The sequence below is a fragment of the Meles meles genome, chromosome 2 (genome assembly GCF_922984935.1).
Source record: "Meles meles chromosome 2, mMelMel3.1 paternal haplotype, whole genome shotgun sequence".
NCBI classification, from domain to species: domain Eukaryota; kingdom Metazoa; phylum Chordata; class Mammalia; order Carnivora; family Mustelidae; genus Meles; species Meles meles.
The window spans coordinates 38,681,044-38,698,719 of NC_060067.1; the positions used below are offsets into that span (position 1 = coordinate 38,681,044).

The following is a 17,676-nucleotide window of genomic DNA, read 5'->3' on the forward strand; positions in this document are numbered from 1 at the left end:
TTTTGTATATCTGAGGAGCCTTCACAGGATAAATAACTGAAGGAATGACCAGAACAGGAAGATTTTATACCTTTTAAATAAAGAAAGAGTAATTTGTGAAGAATTGACAAGACAAAGAAGTTTGGGTTAGGAGATACCTAACCAGGGCTAGGTAGTCCTTGTTTTCCTTAACTAGGAAGATAAAGGTTAGGTTAACAAAGTTTGCTTGCAGATTCCCCTTGTATCATCTCTGGACTAACTAGGGTCTATTTCCAGTAAAAGAAGAATGTATTTCTTGCCTTCATGCAGAAACAGTGGAATGTTTTCTGTATTCACTGCTTCTTCATTTCCTTCAGCTCAAAATAATTTTGTGACATATTTTGGAGTGGCATATTCTGGTTTCCTTCATTTTCAAGTATTTCCTTGAAGTTTCCAAAGTTTTTCTTTACATAAAATAGGAAACTGTATGTGGCAGTCCTCTCTGCTCCCATTGGGAGGATGGTTAATGAGGTAAGGTAGAGTGCAGAAGTCAGAAAATAAATTAATACATTATAAATTCTAAAGAGTGATTTAACCTATTAACTTTCAGTATATAAAGACATATTCCCCAGAAAGTTACTTGGTATCATCTGAGATAATCTAGATTACAGCTTCCTATAAAACAGTGAGTTTAGTGAGCTTTAGTGTTTAATCAACTCACAGTTTCATGGTTTATTAACCATAGAATTCCCTCAGCAAGAGGAGCAAGTTCTATAAAGGAGATGGAAATGTATTTGATACACTACAAAAAGATTAACTTAGAAAATATTTAGCTGTTATTAAACAGTTATTAAATATCTTTATTTTAAACAATGATACACTTAATGTTTATAAATTTACTAGGAATTTAGCATTTCTATTTAGACAAGTCATAAACTTTAAAAGTGAAGGCTTTGACCTTGCATTGTGACATTGCATTGTACAGCTACTTTGGCCTTTCTTACTGTTATAATACTATAAACAAAATGAAATTAGAACACTTAACTACATTTTCTCAGTGTAATTATTTGAAACATTTACAAATTCTTCTCTACCTCTTGTATTCTGAAACTGAGAGGGAAAGTATTCATTATTCACAATATTCAGGATGTCTGATTCCTAAGACAAGAGGGAAAAAAATCAATTTCTTAAATTTTCAAATATGAAAAGTTTAAAATTTTTGCCTGTATATATGTAATTTAGTTATCTGAATGCTTAATTTTTTTTTTCTCCTCAAACATCCCATCATCTTCCTATATTATCTTTCTCTTACTCTGTCCACATTTTGTAGGATGTTCCCAAAGACTTTGGAAAGGGAAATCTAATGAGACTTTACTGAGAAACTTCTACATTTAAAGCTTTGCACCAGGTGCTACTGAGACAGTGGCTCAGTGGGTTAAAGCCTCTGCCTTTCGCTCAGGTCATGATCCCAGGGTCCTGGGATCGAGCCCCGCATCGGGCTCTCTGCTTGGCGGGGAGCCTGCTTCCTCCTCCTCTCTCTCTCTGCCTGCCTCTCTCCCTACTTGTGATCTCTACCTGTCAAATAAATAAATAAAATCTTTAAAAAAAAAATAAAAAAATAAACATTTTAAAGCACATACTATTTACTATGTGCTCACCAATAAGCAAACACTATGATTTCTTATGTTAACAGAAGCTGACTCCCAGTATTCTAGTTTAGACAATGAATGGGATGGTAGAATTGTTACTTGATAGAACACTGGGATAGGCACAGAGGGGAAAAAAAAGATGATTTCCTACCTAGTGGCACAAGGCACATAATAAGCAAATGAATATGATAGGGAAGGTGAGGGCAAATGATAGGGATGGAAAAGTCATTAACATATTGATGGTCTTGGCCATCAATTAAATCATCAAATGGTTGAAATTACCTAAGAATATAATATCAAAGGGTAGAGAAGGTGGGCAAAGAAACATGAGTAATACCAACACTGAAAAGATGAAGAGCCTGTGAAGAATAGATTCCTGTGAAGAAGAATAGATTACTAGGTCAAAGAGGAAAAAGAAAATGTGGTAACCATGGCAAGTTTTAGGGGGAGAGTACTAAACTGCAAAAGGATAAAATAAGTTTAAGACTAAAGAATATCCTTCAGATTTAGCCATTAGCTCCTTGAACACCATAAAAAAGTAAATTAAATAGAGGGCTATTGCATAATCCTGACTTCATTAGGTTGATAGATAGATATACAGGAGATGAGAAAGTTATTAAATAGTTTACTCTTCTGAATAATGGGAGAAATAAAAACATGAAAGAAAGAAGCCAACCATGATGATAGAAAAATTAAACAAATTGAAAGGAAGAAGTAAGTAGAAAGTAAATATCATGAACAACATTCTAGGTGAAGATAAGAGGAAATGACACCATAGTTATGGTTGTAGGAAAAGTCCTGGACTAACTCATATGTTGGACTGGACAAAACAACATATGGATAGTGAATTATATTGCTAGGGCTGCCATAACAAAGTTCCACATCCTGGGTGGCATAAACAACAGAATTAATTTTTCAAAAATCTAAAGACTAGAAGTTTCAGATCAAGATGAAGATTTGGTCAGTTTATTCCTGAGAACTTTCTCCTTGGCTTCTAGATGACCATCTTCTCCCTGTGTTCTCATGTGGTCTTCATTCTGCACATCTCTGTGTCCACATTTTGTCTTTTTTTTTTTTTTAGATTTATTTATTTATTTGACAGACAGAGATCACAAGTAGGCAGAGAGGCAGGCAGAGCAGAGAGGAGGGGGGAGAGCAGGCTCCCTGCTGAGCAGAGAGCCCAATGCAGGGCTCAATCCCAGGACCCTGAAATCATGGCCTGAGCCGAAGGCAGAGACTTTAACCCACTGAACCACCCAGGTGCCCCCACGTTTTGTCTTATAAAGACATCAGACATGGGGATAGTGGTCCATCTTAATAACCTCAATTTTAACTTAAGTGGCTCTTTAAAAACTATATCCCCAAATACAGTTACATTCTCAGGTACTGGAATTTAGGAATTCAAGATATACATTTTGGGGGGGGGGGTGGGAGGGAGCACAATTTAGCCCACAACTTATCGGTGCATACAGCTAATAATTAAGGGGGGGGTGAGTAAAAATGAATGTTTAACCAGAGTCTTAACACACATTTTGTGAGCATGTATCTAAAATATGGGTTTGGTAATAAGAATGATAAGAACAGAAAAACAACGGAAAGTAGCTTGCTTGAGTCAGTTTCGGCTTTTTAAACAAAATACCATAGACTGGGTGGTTTAAAATAGATTTTTTAAATTTTAATTTTTTTTTTTTTGGTACAGTTTTGAAGTAGAAGCTTGAGAAAAGGTTACTAGCATGGTTGGGTTGGGGTCGTGAAGAAGTTCTCCTCCTGGTTTAGAAATATCAATTTTTTTGCTGTATCCTTACATGACAGAGGAAAGATAATCGCTTTCTTTTGGATTAAGGACAATTGCCATTTGTGAAGGTTCCACCTTCATGACCTAATGACCTCCAAAATGTCGACCTCCAAATACCATCACCATGAGGATTAGGGTTTCAATGTATGAATTTAGTAACACAAATATCCTACACTAAGTAGTATTTAAAATGAAGTGTCAGTACTTAGAGGACATAAGAGATTAGACTCTGCTGAAATCTCTGTTATTCTTTTTCAAGCATATTTTCAAATCTACTTTATGGCAATAGAGAATGATTGGCATTAAAGGTAATGCTTTAGGGAACATGGTATTGAGTCACTGACAAATTATTTTTGTATTGAGTAAGGGAAAACATTGAAATATTCTTCTACATTTCAAGAATATTCTCTTCCATTGATAGCATATTAAATTAAAGCAAAAATAAACTAAAAATTACCAAAAAAGAATATATGTCTAGCCCTACATATGTTTCTAAGATTGGCAAATTTAATAAGAAAGCAAAGAACTTTTAAAACTATTAATATGGAGTTTTATTAAGGAACAAATCAACATACATGGTTGTGGAGGGCAGTGTTTTAGGAGTAAGACTGAGTAGGCCAAATAAGTAATTCTTCAAAATATTTGACTTGCCTACTTAAATTTACATGTCTGGTTTAAATAAAATGTTTCTTTGCTATTGTAAATCTCTTCAAGCATTATGTAAATTTGGTTGTTAAATTCATTTTTATTTGTCATTTAAACCACTAACTTAAGCTGTGTTAAATTCCTAAAAGAAATTATGCACATCCTTAATGTCTTAGATAAAAAAAAATAAGCAACTTACAATTTTTGATAAGCAAAACTCAAGATATTTGTGATAACAGCTAAAATATATTAAACTGTCATATTAAAACTGTTATATACTATTATACTATATACTATTAAATTTTTATAATTGAAGCATAGTTGGCATACAATATTATATTAGTTTCAGGTATACAGCATAGTAATTCAACAATTTATACATTATGCAATGCTTATCACAATAAGTGTAGCCACCATTTGTCACCATACAACATTATTCCAGTATTAGGAGTATCTTCCCTATGCTGTACTTTTCATCCCCGTGACTTATTTATTTTATCAGTGGAAGTTTATACCTCTTAATCTTCTTCACTTATTTTGGCCATCTTTCATCCCCTCCTATCTGGAACCACTAGTTTATTCTTTGTTTTTTGATCTACATGCCAATGCCAAAATTCTTTATGAATTTGTTTCTGTTTTTTTTTTTTTGTGTGTGTGGTTTTTTTTTTGCTTGTTCATTTGTTTTCATTTTCGAGTCCACATACGAGTGAAATCATATTGTATTTGTCTTTGGCAATCTAATACCCTCTAGGTCCATCTATACTGTTGCAAATGGCAAGATCTCATTCTTTACTGCAGTTGAGCAATATTACATTTTAGTGTGTGAGTATCACATCTTCTTATCCATTCATCTTTTGACAGACATTTGGGTTGCTTCCATATCTTGGTTATTGCAAATAATGCAGCACTAAACAGGGGTGTACATATCTTTTTGAATTAGTGTTTTTATTTTCTTTATTAGCATATTTATTTTCTTTACTAGTGTATTTATTTTATTTTATTAGTAATTATTGCATTGTATGGTATTGCTATTTTTAATCTTTTGATGAACCTCCAAACTGTTTTCCATGGTGTATGCTCTAGTTGACATTCTCACCACGAGCGCACATGGTTCCCTTTTCTCCATATCCTTGCTAACTTGTTATTTCTTGTCTTTTTAATACCAGCCATTCTGACTGGTGTGAGTGGATATCTCATTGTGGTTTTGATTTGCATTTCCCCGATGACTAGTAATGTTGAGCAACTTTTCATGTCTGTTGGCCATATGTAAGTCTTTTTTGGAAAAATGTCTATTCATATCTTCTGGCCACTTTCTAATTAGACTTTTGGGTTTTTGGTGTTTTAGGAGTTTTACTTTGGAGTTCCAGGAGTTATTTATATGTTTTAGATACTAACCCCTTATCAGATATATCATTTGCAAATATCTTCTCCTATTCTGTAGGGTGACTTTTCATTTTGTTGATAGTTTCCTTTATTCTGCAAAATCTTTTTATTTTGGTATAATTCAAATAGTTTATTTTTACTTTCGTTTCCCTTGTCTAAGGAGACCTATCCATAAATATGTTGCTAAGGCTGATATCCAAGAGATTATTACTATGTTTTCCTGTAGGTTTGTATGACTTTATGTATAATATTTAGGATTTCATCCATTTCTAGTTTATTTTTGTGTATGGTATAAGAAAGTGGTCCAGTGGGCCCCTGGGTGGCTCAGTGGGTTAAGACGCTGCCTTTGGCTCAGGTCATGATCTCAGGGTCCTGGGATCAAGCCCCACATCAGGCTCTCTGCTCAGCAGGGAGCCTGCTTCCTCCTCTCTCTCTGCCTGCCTCTCTGCCTACTTGTGATCTCTCTCTGTCAAATAAATAAATAAATAAATAAATCTTAAAAAAAAAAAAGTGGTCCAGTTTTATTCTTTTGCATGTAGCATTCCAATTTTCCCAGCACCCTTTATTAAAAAGAATGTCTTTTCCCTATCGTATATTTTTACCACTTTTGTTGTAGATTAATTGACCATATGATTGTGGGTGTATTTCTGTGCTCTCTATCTTGTTCCATTGATCTACATGTCTGTTTTTGTGCCAATACCACACCATTTTATTATAGATTTGTAGTATATAGATTTGTAGTATATTTGAAATCTGTGATTGTGGTACTTCCAGTTCTGTTTTCATTCTTGATTGCATTGACTATTTAGAGTCTTTTGTGGGTCCATACAAATTTAAGGATTATTCTACTTGTGTGAAAAATGTTGTTGGTATTTTGATAAAAATTGCATTGAATCTGTAGATTACTTTGGGTAGTATGAACATTTTAAAAAATATTAATTCTTAAAGTTCATGATCATTGTTTATTTTTTCATTTGTGTCATCTTCAATTTTTTTCATCAGTGTTTTATAGTTTTCAGCATATAGGTCTTCCACCTACTTGGTTAAGCTTATTCCTTTTTTATTCTTTTGGTATTTTATTCTTTCTGGTGCAATTGTAAATAGGATTAGTTTCTTTATTTCTCTTTCTGCTAGTTTATTATTAATGCATAGAAATGTAACAGATTTCTGGAACCTCCTGGGTGGTTCAGTCAGTTAAGCATCCAACTCTTGATTTTAGCTCAGGTCAGGATCTCAGAGTTATGAAATCGAGTTCCACACTGGGATCTGCACTCAGCAAGAGTTTGCTTCTGCTTGAGATTCTCTCTCTTCCTCTCCCTCTGCACCCTCCCCCCAGCTCTTTTCTCTCTCTCAAATAAATAAATATATCTTTTAAAAGAGAAATGCAACAGGTTTCTGTATATTAATTTTGTATCCTGCAAACTTACTGAATTCATTTATTTGTTTATGAGGTTATTAATATTAGTTAGATATGAATTAGGTAGGAATTTGTTGTTATTATTATTATTTATTAGTTTATTAAGTTTTTTGGCAGAATCCATAGCATTTTCTAAATATAGCATTATGATATATGAAATTAGTGACAATTTTACTTCTTCAACAATTTGGATGATTTTCTCCCCTTGTCTGATTTCTATGATTTGGACTTCCAGTAGTATGTTAAATAAAAGTGAAGAGAGTGGATATCTTTGTTTCATTCTTGACCTCAGAGGAAAAGGTTTGAGTTTTCACCATTAAAACTGTGGGTTTTTTGTATATAGGTTTTATTATGTTTAGGAATGTTTCATATAAAGCCATTCTGAGAGGTTTTTTTTTTATCATAAGTGGATACTGAATTTTATCATATGCTTTTTCTGCATCTATTGAGATGATCGTATGGTTTCTGTCCTTCATTTTGTTAATGTGATGTATCACACTGATTGGTTTGTGGATAATGAATCATATTTGTACCCCTGGAATAAATCCCATGTGATTTTGGTAAATGATCCTTTTAATGTATTGTTAAAATTGGTTTGCTAATATTTTGTTGAAGATTTTTGCATCTGTGTTTATCAGGGGTGTTGGCCTACAGTTTTTTTTTTCTTTGTATTATTTTCTAGTTTTAGTATCAGGTAATATTGGCCTCAGAGGATGATTTCAGTTTTTTAAAATATACTGAGACTTGTTACGTGGCCTAGCATTTGATCTGTCCTGAGTAATGTTCCACATCTACTTGAAAAAAATGTGTATTCTGCTCTTTTTGGATAAAATAATATGTACATGTATATACACACACATATATATACATGCAAAATATATACACAAAGACAAATTACATATATACATGTATATATATAATTATATATGTGTATATATATGTATATAATCTGTTAAGCCAATTGGTGAAATGCATTAAAGCCATTCTTTCCTTATTGAAATTTTGAGTGTATGATCTATACATTGATGTAAGTGGAGTGTTGAAATCCTCTATTATTGCTATATTATTGTCAATTTTTCCTCTTTATGAATGTTAATATTTGTTTTATGTGTTTAGTTTCTTTCATACTGGGTGCACAAATACTTATAATTATCATATCCTCTTGTCAGATTGATCCTTTTATCACTATGTAGTGGTCTTCTTTGTCTCTTGTGACAATCTTTGTTCTAAAGTCTATTTAATATAAGTATTGCTACCCTGTGTGTGTATTGTTTTATTTTACACTTCCATTTGCATGGCATATTTTTTTTCATCTCCTTACATTTAGTTTATACGTATCTTTAGGTCTGAAGTGAATCTCTTGTAAGCAACATAGAGATACGCCTTTTTAAAAAAAATTCATTGGGTGACTATAATATTTGATTAGAGCACTTAGACTATCTACATTTCTTTTTATATTTTAAAGATTTTATTATTTATTTCAGAGAGAGTGAGAGAGATCACAGAGGGAGAGGGAGAAGCAGACTCACTGCTGAGCAAGGAAACTGATGCGTAGCTTGATCCCAGGACCTTGGGATCATGTCCTGAGTGCAAGGCAGATGCTTAACCAACTGAGCCACCCATGTGCCCCTAGACTATTTACATTTCAAGTAATAATTGATAGGTAGGTACTTATTACCATTTTATTCTTGTTTTTTTGGTTGTTTTTGTAGAACTTCTCTGTTCCTTTCTTCTCTTAATTCTATCCCTTGTGATTGATGATTTCTTTTAGTGTTATGCTTGGATTTCTTTCTTTTTTTTAAGATTTTATTTATTTATTTGACAGAGAGAGACACAGTGAGAGATAGAGAACACAAGCAGGGGGAGTGGGAGAGGACAAGCAGGTTTCCCACTGAGCAGGAAGCCCAATTCAGGGCTCAATCTCAGGATCCTGGGACCATGACCCAAGCCAAAGGCAGACACTTAATGACTGAGCCATCCAGTAGCCCCTGGATTTCTTTTATATTTTACTTTTTATCTGTTGTGTTTTTGGTTTATGGTTACCATTAGGTTCATGTATAATATCCTAAATATATAGCAGTCTCTATTAAGTTGCTAGCACTTCAGTTTTAATACATTCTAAAAGCACTATATTTTTAGTCTTTCCCTCTTTATTTTATGTATATGTTGTCATATTTTATATATTTTTATTTTTTGAGTCCTTTCACTAATTTTTTAGATAAAATTGATTTTACTACTTCCCTCTTGAAAGATTCATACTAGCTTTATAAGTGATCTACTACCTTTATTATGTATTTGCTTTTACTTGTGAAATGCTTTCATTTCATATTTTTCTTCTAATTATGACCTCTTCCTTTCCTCTTTTTTCTTTACTCCTTAACATTTCTTATAAGGTTGGTTTAGTGGTAATGAGCTCTTAGTTTTTGCTGGTTTGGAAACTCTATCATTCCTTCAATTCTGAATGATAACTTGACAGAGTGTTTTAGTTGTAGGTTTTTCTTTCAGCACTTTGAATATATCATGCCACTTTTCTAGCTTGCAAAATTTCTGCTGAAAAATCAACTACTGGTCTTACAGGTTTTCCCTTGTAGTTAACTTTTTGTTTCTTTCTTGCTGCTTTTAAGACTCATTACTATGTCACTGTCTCTCCTGCCATTCTCTGTGTGGTCCCTCTATCCTTTGTTGTACAGAAGCTTTTTAGTTAGTCCTCAGTTCTTCAGGAGAACTTGTTGTACATGTAGGTGTAGATTCAGTGTGTCTGTGGAGGACGTGAGTTCAAGGCTTCCTATGTCTCCACTTTGAAACTATGTATATTTTTTAAATGCACTGGAACATTTACTCCATGAAGATAGATTTTGTTTGTTTACTTTACTGCTGATTCTCATTGTTAGAATAGTTCTTGGCATCTAATAGTCACTCAGTAAAAATTAAATAAATGTTAAAACAAATGGAGCCCACTGGGCAATAACTTGGAATAATTATTTTAGTGGTGACTCAGAATTACTATTAATATAATGTTACAGTTATGTATTAAGTGACTGGGATATAGGAATTTCCTCTTATATTCAATGATGACAGATTACAATTTTTAATCCTTTTTAATAAATTGAGATATAATTGACAGATAACATTCCTTTCAGGTGTACAACATAATGACTCAATATTTGTATATTTTGCAAAATGATCACCATAAGTCCAGTTAACATCTATCATAACACATAATTAAAATTTTTTCTTGTGATAAGAACTTAATTCCTAAATTATCTACTTTCTTAGCATCTTTTACATCATCTTTCATTATAGCATTATTATTTCTTTAATAAATGGAAATTCATCTGCTTGTTTTGTTTTATCCTTTTCTAGATTGTTAGATATCAATTCTTGATGTTCTCAGATCATCTTTCTGGCAAAGTAAATAATGATTTATTTTTTTGCCTTAAGATTTCTCACAGAAGCCTTAGTAGTAGGAACTGTATTCTTTTACTCTGTTTTATCCCTAGTGCCAACCCCAGTACCTAGATTGTAGTAGGCAACTCATAAATATAGTCAAATCAATGAACATCAAGTGTATCTTAGGAGAACAAAGACTATCAGCATGTCTTTTTACTTTCATTTAGAAAAATCATTGGATATTTTCTCTTTGTTTCATTTCATATTCTTTTTTAAAAGTATGCATTTTATTTAATTTTTACATTCTATGCCTCTGAAAGAAGTGGGGGACCTCTTTTTTCCTATATTTCTCTAAGCAAAAAATGCTATTTAAAAACATTTCTGAATATGATTAGAATAAAAAATAATTAGATTTATAGTAATTCTTCTCTTTAGAATTGACACACATTAAACCACACATAATCCTTTTTGATCAAATGCAATTTATAGAAAGAATAATGACTAAATATATAGCCAATGAGAAGAAATTATCTTCTCAACCCATAAAATTGCTTATTTCTTTATTGACAAGTGTTTCAATTTGGTGCAATTCTTTTTCACAAAAACGGAAATCTGTGCATAAAATTATATCAATGCATTAGGTAATTTTAAAATATCATCACATTTTTAAACATTGTTCCTACATAAATCAATCATATTGCAGTATTTCTGTCTTCACTGGCTTATTCCAGAAAACTTTTACTTAAGAAATCGCATATATATACAATGATCAGTATAACACTAACATATTAGTCCTAAATGGAAAAGAAGTTATTAATAAATTAAAACAAAGTTATTTGAATCAAAAATGTGAATAGCTATTTTTCTGGAAAAATATGTATATATATGTAGGTACATATATAAATTTAAAAACCTAAATTTCCATGCAAAATATATAAGCTCAAGTCCAAACTTCAAAAATTTTGAATCAGTTTTGGTGTTTTATTTTTTTTTTTTCCCTTTTTATTTATTTTTTTCTTTTCAGCGTAACAGTATTCATTCTTTTTGCACAACACCCAGTGCTCCATGCAAAACGTGCCCTCCCCATCACCCACCACCTGTTCCCCCAACCTCCCACCCCTGACCCTTCAAAACCCTCAGGTTGTTTTTCAGAGTCCATAGTCTCTTATGGTTCGCCTCCCCTCCCCAATGTCCATTGGGTGTTTTATTTTTTGTTTGAGAGCATGGCTTATTGTATTTATTTATTTAATGCAAAAATTTCATTTACTTAGAAGCATACTGAGTGCCATTGAAATGGCTACAGCTTTTTTTTTGCAATTATGCAGTGGTATTAACAGAACAATAATTATTTCATGTAAACTGCATCAGAGACAACTGAAGATGGAAAAGCTGCCATCCGCATATATAACTAATTTGTGTTGTGCACTAACAAGACCTGCTTTAAATTTCCACACCAATTTACAACCTCCATACTGTACCAGGGCAAGGTTATTGGCTATTGAAAATACTACTAGGACAGGACTATCTAAAAAAGACACATTTCATAGTGTATTAATTACACACACAAAAAAGACACTGTAGAGTTTAAAAACAAAACTTTCACAGCCTTATATTTCAATTCTTTTCTTTAAATGTGAGTTGTATAAGGGGTGGTTAAATGCTTTATAGGCAAAAGAAAAACTGCACTAGAACCAACTTATCATCATCATCATCATCATCATCTTTTTCTTTATCTTCATCTTCCTACCCATAATCATGTTCTTTATCTTTCTTCTCTTCCTCTTCCTTCTTTTTCTTGCTTTTTTCAGCCTTGATGACTCTTTTTTTCCCCCATCGGTCTTTCCCTTTGGCTCACTATGAGCAATATCCTTTTCATGTTTTTCCTTCAGCTATGCAGCCTTCTAGTACCATTGCTGCTTGTTATCTATAGCAATATTATTCCACATTTCTCCCAATTTCTTTGTCATATCACCAATAGATAGGCTGGGATATTCTCCTGTAATTTTTGGGTAATACTCAGAATAAAACAAGGAAAAGGGTGGAGGGGGCCTCTTGGGTGCACTGGGATCCTTAGACTTCTTTTTTTTTCCCCCTATAGGGGCATGTAAGTTTTAATTTCTTTTTCATAACCAGTTTTGTCTACCTTTATCATGTCTTCAAATGTTCTTTTCTCTTTAACAAACATAGTCTTCCACTTCTCTGATCACTTCTTCGAAAACTTGAGAAGTTGACAGAAACATCTGGGTGCTTCTTCTTGTGCACCTCTCAGCAAGTTTGCACAAAGAAGGCTTGTGATGACATTTTGCCTCTCGGCTTCTTAGGATCTCCTTTGCCTATGTTTAATTATTTTCTTCTGTAAGGCACAAAGTCACCCAGTGCCCATCTGGCTCTTGCTTGCCTTGTCACTGTCTCTGTGGAGCTCAATGTACTGCAATGGCTGTGAAAGTGGGAGCCAGATGCAGCCTCCTCACTCTCTCCACTCTTGAGAATTGCTCATTGTAAAATTTTAATTAAATTACCTTCATAATGAATAAAAACAAAGAGCTATGATCTTGTTCCTTTTTTTTTTTAATATTTCACCAATATTACTCTGTCTGGTTTTCCAGAAGGCAAGTGTTTCTATTATTTTTTTAGTAGAATAGATTTCTAATGTGAACATTTTAGAAGCATCTATTCCAAATTGAACTAATTAATAGCTCATGAGGAAAAAGTACTGCCATATAATTTCATGTTGTACCCTGAACTATACGCAGGGATTATCGAATTAGTTAAATAATATACGATCTAGATTTGTTTCCTTTAGTTCTCAATAAGAGCAAAGTCCTTGAACTAGCTTAAAAACAGTCCCCAATACAGAATTTAATTGAAATCATACTGTAGGAATCTAATTGAAGCCAAAGAAAAAAATTAGATCCTTTTGCTCTTGTGTCCACATCTCATCTGGTCAACTCGTTTTTTTTCTTTTTTTTTAAGTAGGATTTCAGAAGGAAAACACAGTGACAGGATAATAATAGCTAGCATTTGTTGACAGATCGAGCCCTGCATTGGGCTCTCTGCTCAGCGAGGAGCCTGCTTCCCCCACCCCTCTGCCTGCCTCTCTGCCTTCTTGTGATCTTTCTGTCAAATAAATAAATAAAATCTTTTTTAAAAAGAACAACAAAACTAAAACACAGATGCCATAGGAAAAATGTCCAAAATTACAAAGTTTTGAAATGATGGAGTTTTAATTGTAATGAAGACTGTCTGTTTCCAGAGACCACGTATTAACCACTATACTCTGCTGAATATAATTTGGGGGCATAGCTGACACGAGAGGAGGACGAAGCATATTCCACAATAAGTGACTATTATAATGTCTTTTGTCGCTCGGGAACCTGAAAAATAATCAAAACTTCAGATTCACATAACACTTCATTTTAATCTATGATGATCTTAATGATTTTTAATAACTGTGTATGTCAGATACTGTGGGGTTAATATCTTCATTTTTCCAATGAAGCAACTGAGAATCAGCATGACTGTTTGATTAAAAAATGGACACAAGATTAATACATAATAGAATTTAGAATATGCTGCTCAGGCCCCTTTAAGAGAGATCTTTTATAATGTGTTCCACTAGTGGTCAACATGACATATCCACCTGCTAGAAAACACTCAGGCACTTGACCTAAGCTTTTCTTTCCAAATGGCAGTGTATTTTTTTCTTTTGACAAATACTTCTGCAGTTTATTTACAAAATTAGAAAAGAAATCTCAAATGTGTAAAAGAATAAGCACTTGAAAAATTAACAATTAAACATGAAACTTTTCTGAGATTGCGTGATATGAATTCATGTACATTCAATCAGAAAGCTTCAGTCTGAAAAACACACAAAAATTCATTTTTAGATAAAAGTATGAAGAAATAAAAACCTCATCATGTTGCACCAGATCTGATATACTCATCAATCCCAGCTGATATGTTAGTTTCCTATCAAATAGACCAGACCACAGTCCCCAAGACAGGCTGTAAATTGTGAAAATGAAGCCCAAACTTACTGTGGGCATTGGAAAGATGGCATAAGTCTAACTGAAGCTGAATGACCACAGGTGAGGAAGAAAGTATAAACTGAAAGAAGTGGGGAAGACATTCATTGCACTATACAGTGTTTGTCTCAAATTAGAACTCAGAGATGAGTTACTACAGTCTTCTAACTGAGCCATAAAGAGGAAAGGTCCATAGGAAGAACATGCAGAAAATTCTTTCACTAATAGTCCAATCGTGGGTCACAGGCATCACTACTTTTTAAAACTTATCCTTTGTTGCAAAGACATAGAGGTTGACAAGGAGATGTTCTCCCCATTTATACAGGACACAGTTTATCTTTGGAGGATCTTATGTTGTAGGAGAATATACACCTGAGGGGTTAAAGATGCTATATGTCAGTAACAGCTGGGGTCATCACTGAAGTAGTAAAGTCTAAAAAATAGCAGGAGACCACTTCCAGGAAAACATGAAGTGAGAAGATTGATGTAGAGGCTCAGCTTGGCCTTGTGGCATTCCTAGTATTGTTTTGGATCTGAAGTCCTGCCTTAATTATATGAGATCACAAGCCTCTTAAATATCAATTTTCTATAAGGACATTTTCACTTTATAGAATTTCATCTTGTTTTCTCTCAAATTCCTCTAGAAGTTTTACAATTAATATCATGTAATATATCTCACTCTCATTCATAAGAAATGTCATGGTACATAACCAATGAAGATTAACATTTAAGAATTTCATAGCTGCAAGAGCCTGGTATGTGGCATATAACATTGGAGATGATGATGGCAAAAACAGCCCAAATATGGTCTCTAAGTTATATTTGAAGGAGCAATTCTCCAGCCAATCCCCATTCTTAACTTTTCATGCACCATATGGTCCTAAAATTATGTGATTAAATATAGGAAAATGAAATATTACTTCTGAAGTGGAAATGTTGACAGTTATCTTTCTTATTGCAATCTTTGCAATTTCAGATTAACTACAGTTAATAATGTCTTTGTGTAGAAGAAAGGATTCTTGGAGAAGGGCTCTTGTGAAGGTTACATGTATTATTTTTTAATGCTTGTCAGCTCTTCAGAGCTCTCCTGGCAACCACTGTAATATAAAATATGGATTTCACAAACAAAAGCAGAAGCTCAATCTCATTATTTTTTTTCTTTTTGTATTAGTTCTGCCAAGTCCTTGATGCCTGAAATAGGAAAAAAAAATTGTTTTTTTTCTTGTAAAAGCTTTCAGATCAGTCCATCCACTTGAAGACCATTATTACTCCATGAAAAGTTTCTTCATATGATGAAAGGTGAGCGTCAGATAATAATTTTAAATCATAGTAAATAGCTTGGTTGTGCTGAAGAATGGAAGAGTAAAAGGTTAGAAAATGTTAGATGCTTTAGAATTTTGTTCCTTAGCCTGTTGCTAAGAAAAATTGAATACATCACTCCCTTTATTTCTATTTTTTTGTCCCATTAAGATTCCAGTCTACCATCCATCCATCTACTCTTACTTTCTACAAACATTATCTTCTACATGCTACCCCCACCCTGGATGCTACGAAAGTAAAGAGAATAAGCACTTAACTATAAAAAGCTAAAAATCTAGTGGTAGGGCAGACAGATAGGCATAAGTAATAGAATTATAAAGTGATCATTTCTAAGATGACTAAAGTACTACCCCAACCTGGAAGAGCCATAAAGTATACCTTGAGGAACACCTGGATGGCTTAATCGATTTAGCATCTGACTTCAGCTCATGTCATGATTTCAGGGTCCTGTGATCGAGTCCTGAATTGGGCTTCCTGCTCAGCAGGAAGCCTGCTCCTCCCTCTGCCTCTCCCCACTGCCTGTGAGCTCTCTCTCTCTCTCTCTGTCTCTCTATCTCTATCTATCTCTTGCTATCTCTCTGTGTCAAATAAGTAAATAAAATCTTTAAAAAAAAATAGAACTTGAGTCAAAAGCAGATTTTACTATAAAGTAACAAAGAAGCCACAGAAGATTATCTTCATCTAAAGAAGCCACAGGAAGACTATCTTCATCCAAACACTTAAGTGTTTAAAATAGTGTAGACATTCAAAGTGAATATTAAGGGAGTTGTTAAAAATGGATTTTAAAATAAACAGAAAACAAAACCTTAAGAAAGATTTCCTCAGGTCTTTCAATAATGCTATGTTTGAGATTATCATCATGAAATAAATCTCCCTATACCCCACATTATGATCACTTAATTAGATAGAATTGTCATTAACAGTCATAATTTTATTATTTTTATTACTTTTAGAGGTAGAATTTAGTGGCTCATCAGTTGCACATAACACCCAGTGCTCATTATATCAAGTGCCCTACTTAATGCCCACCATTCAGTTTGCCCATTCCCCCAACCACCTCCTCTCCAGCAACCCTGTTTGTTACCTATAGTTAAGAGTCTGTTATGGTTTGCCTCCCTCTTAATCTTCATCTTATACTATTTTTCCTTCCTTTCCCTACGTTCACCTGTTTGTATCTTAAATTCCACATATGAGCGAAATAATATGGTATTTGTCTTTCTCTGACTGACTTATTTTGCTTAGCATAATACTCTCTAGTTCCGTCTATGTCATTGCAAATGGCAAGATTTCATTCTTGTTGATGGCTGAGTAATATTCCGTGTGTGTGTGTGTGTGTGTGTGTGTGTGTGTGTGTGTGTGTGTGTTCTTTATCCATTTGTCTGTCAATGGAACATTCATAATTTTAAAGAAGTACTTCACTGGTATTCATTTAATAAACATTTAATGTATGCCAAAAATATCATTTTGGAAATTAACATGACAGGAACTTCATGAATTGTTTCAGAGGGGAAACAAATCCTTCCTAGGTAATTAAATTTAAAGCATAGAAAACTCATGTAACTTTTGTCTTAAAGATGACAGTGCCTAAAGATTGAATTGAATTCTTTTACATTTTTTGTTTACTAGGCTACCTAATATTTTACCCCAATCCTCGTTGCTATGGATATAGGATATTTAAGCATTTAGGTCTTTATAAAGTCTTGAACTAAATGGGCTTCAGCTTGGCCAATTTGCCTCTTATTTTTTCAAGTTAATATTATTCACTATTGTGTATTTAGTTGTATAAAGATATAAATCTATTTGAGGATAGCAAAAGTGATTATCATTGTTTAGCACATTTTTTTGCATAATACAAAATAAACACGGTGATCATAAATATACAAGCCTGAATCAAGAGACTATGGCTAATACTGACATACTTCCCATTGTGTCTATGTTGTACTATTTTCTAATTTTCATTAGGGGTGACGAGGCTAGAGAATATCCCTATGAGCTAGGTTGCTATGGTTTTTCCCTAAGAGATTTTGTATTTCCTATGTCACTCATCCTGGACAAATAAGACACTTGGCTTACTGAAGTATTTTTGGTGGCTGT

At 33.4% G+C, this 17,676-nt stretch overlaps 1 pseudogene; it reads right to left on the reverse strand.

Annotated features, from left to right (window-relative positions):
* Positions 1 to 11,889: 11,889 nt before the first annotated feature.
* On the reverse strand, positions 11,890 to 13,565 carry LOC123936819 (annotated as a pseudogene).
* Positions 13,566 to 17,676: the final 4,111 nt, after the last annotated feature.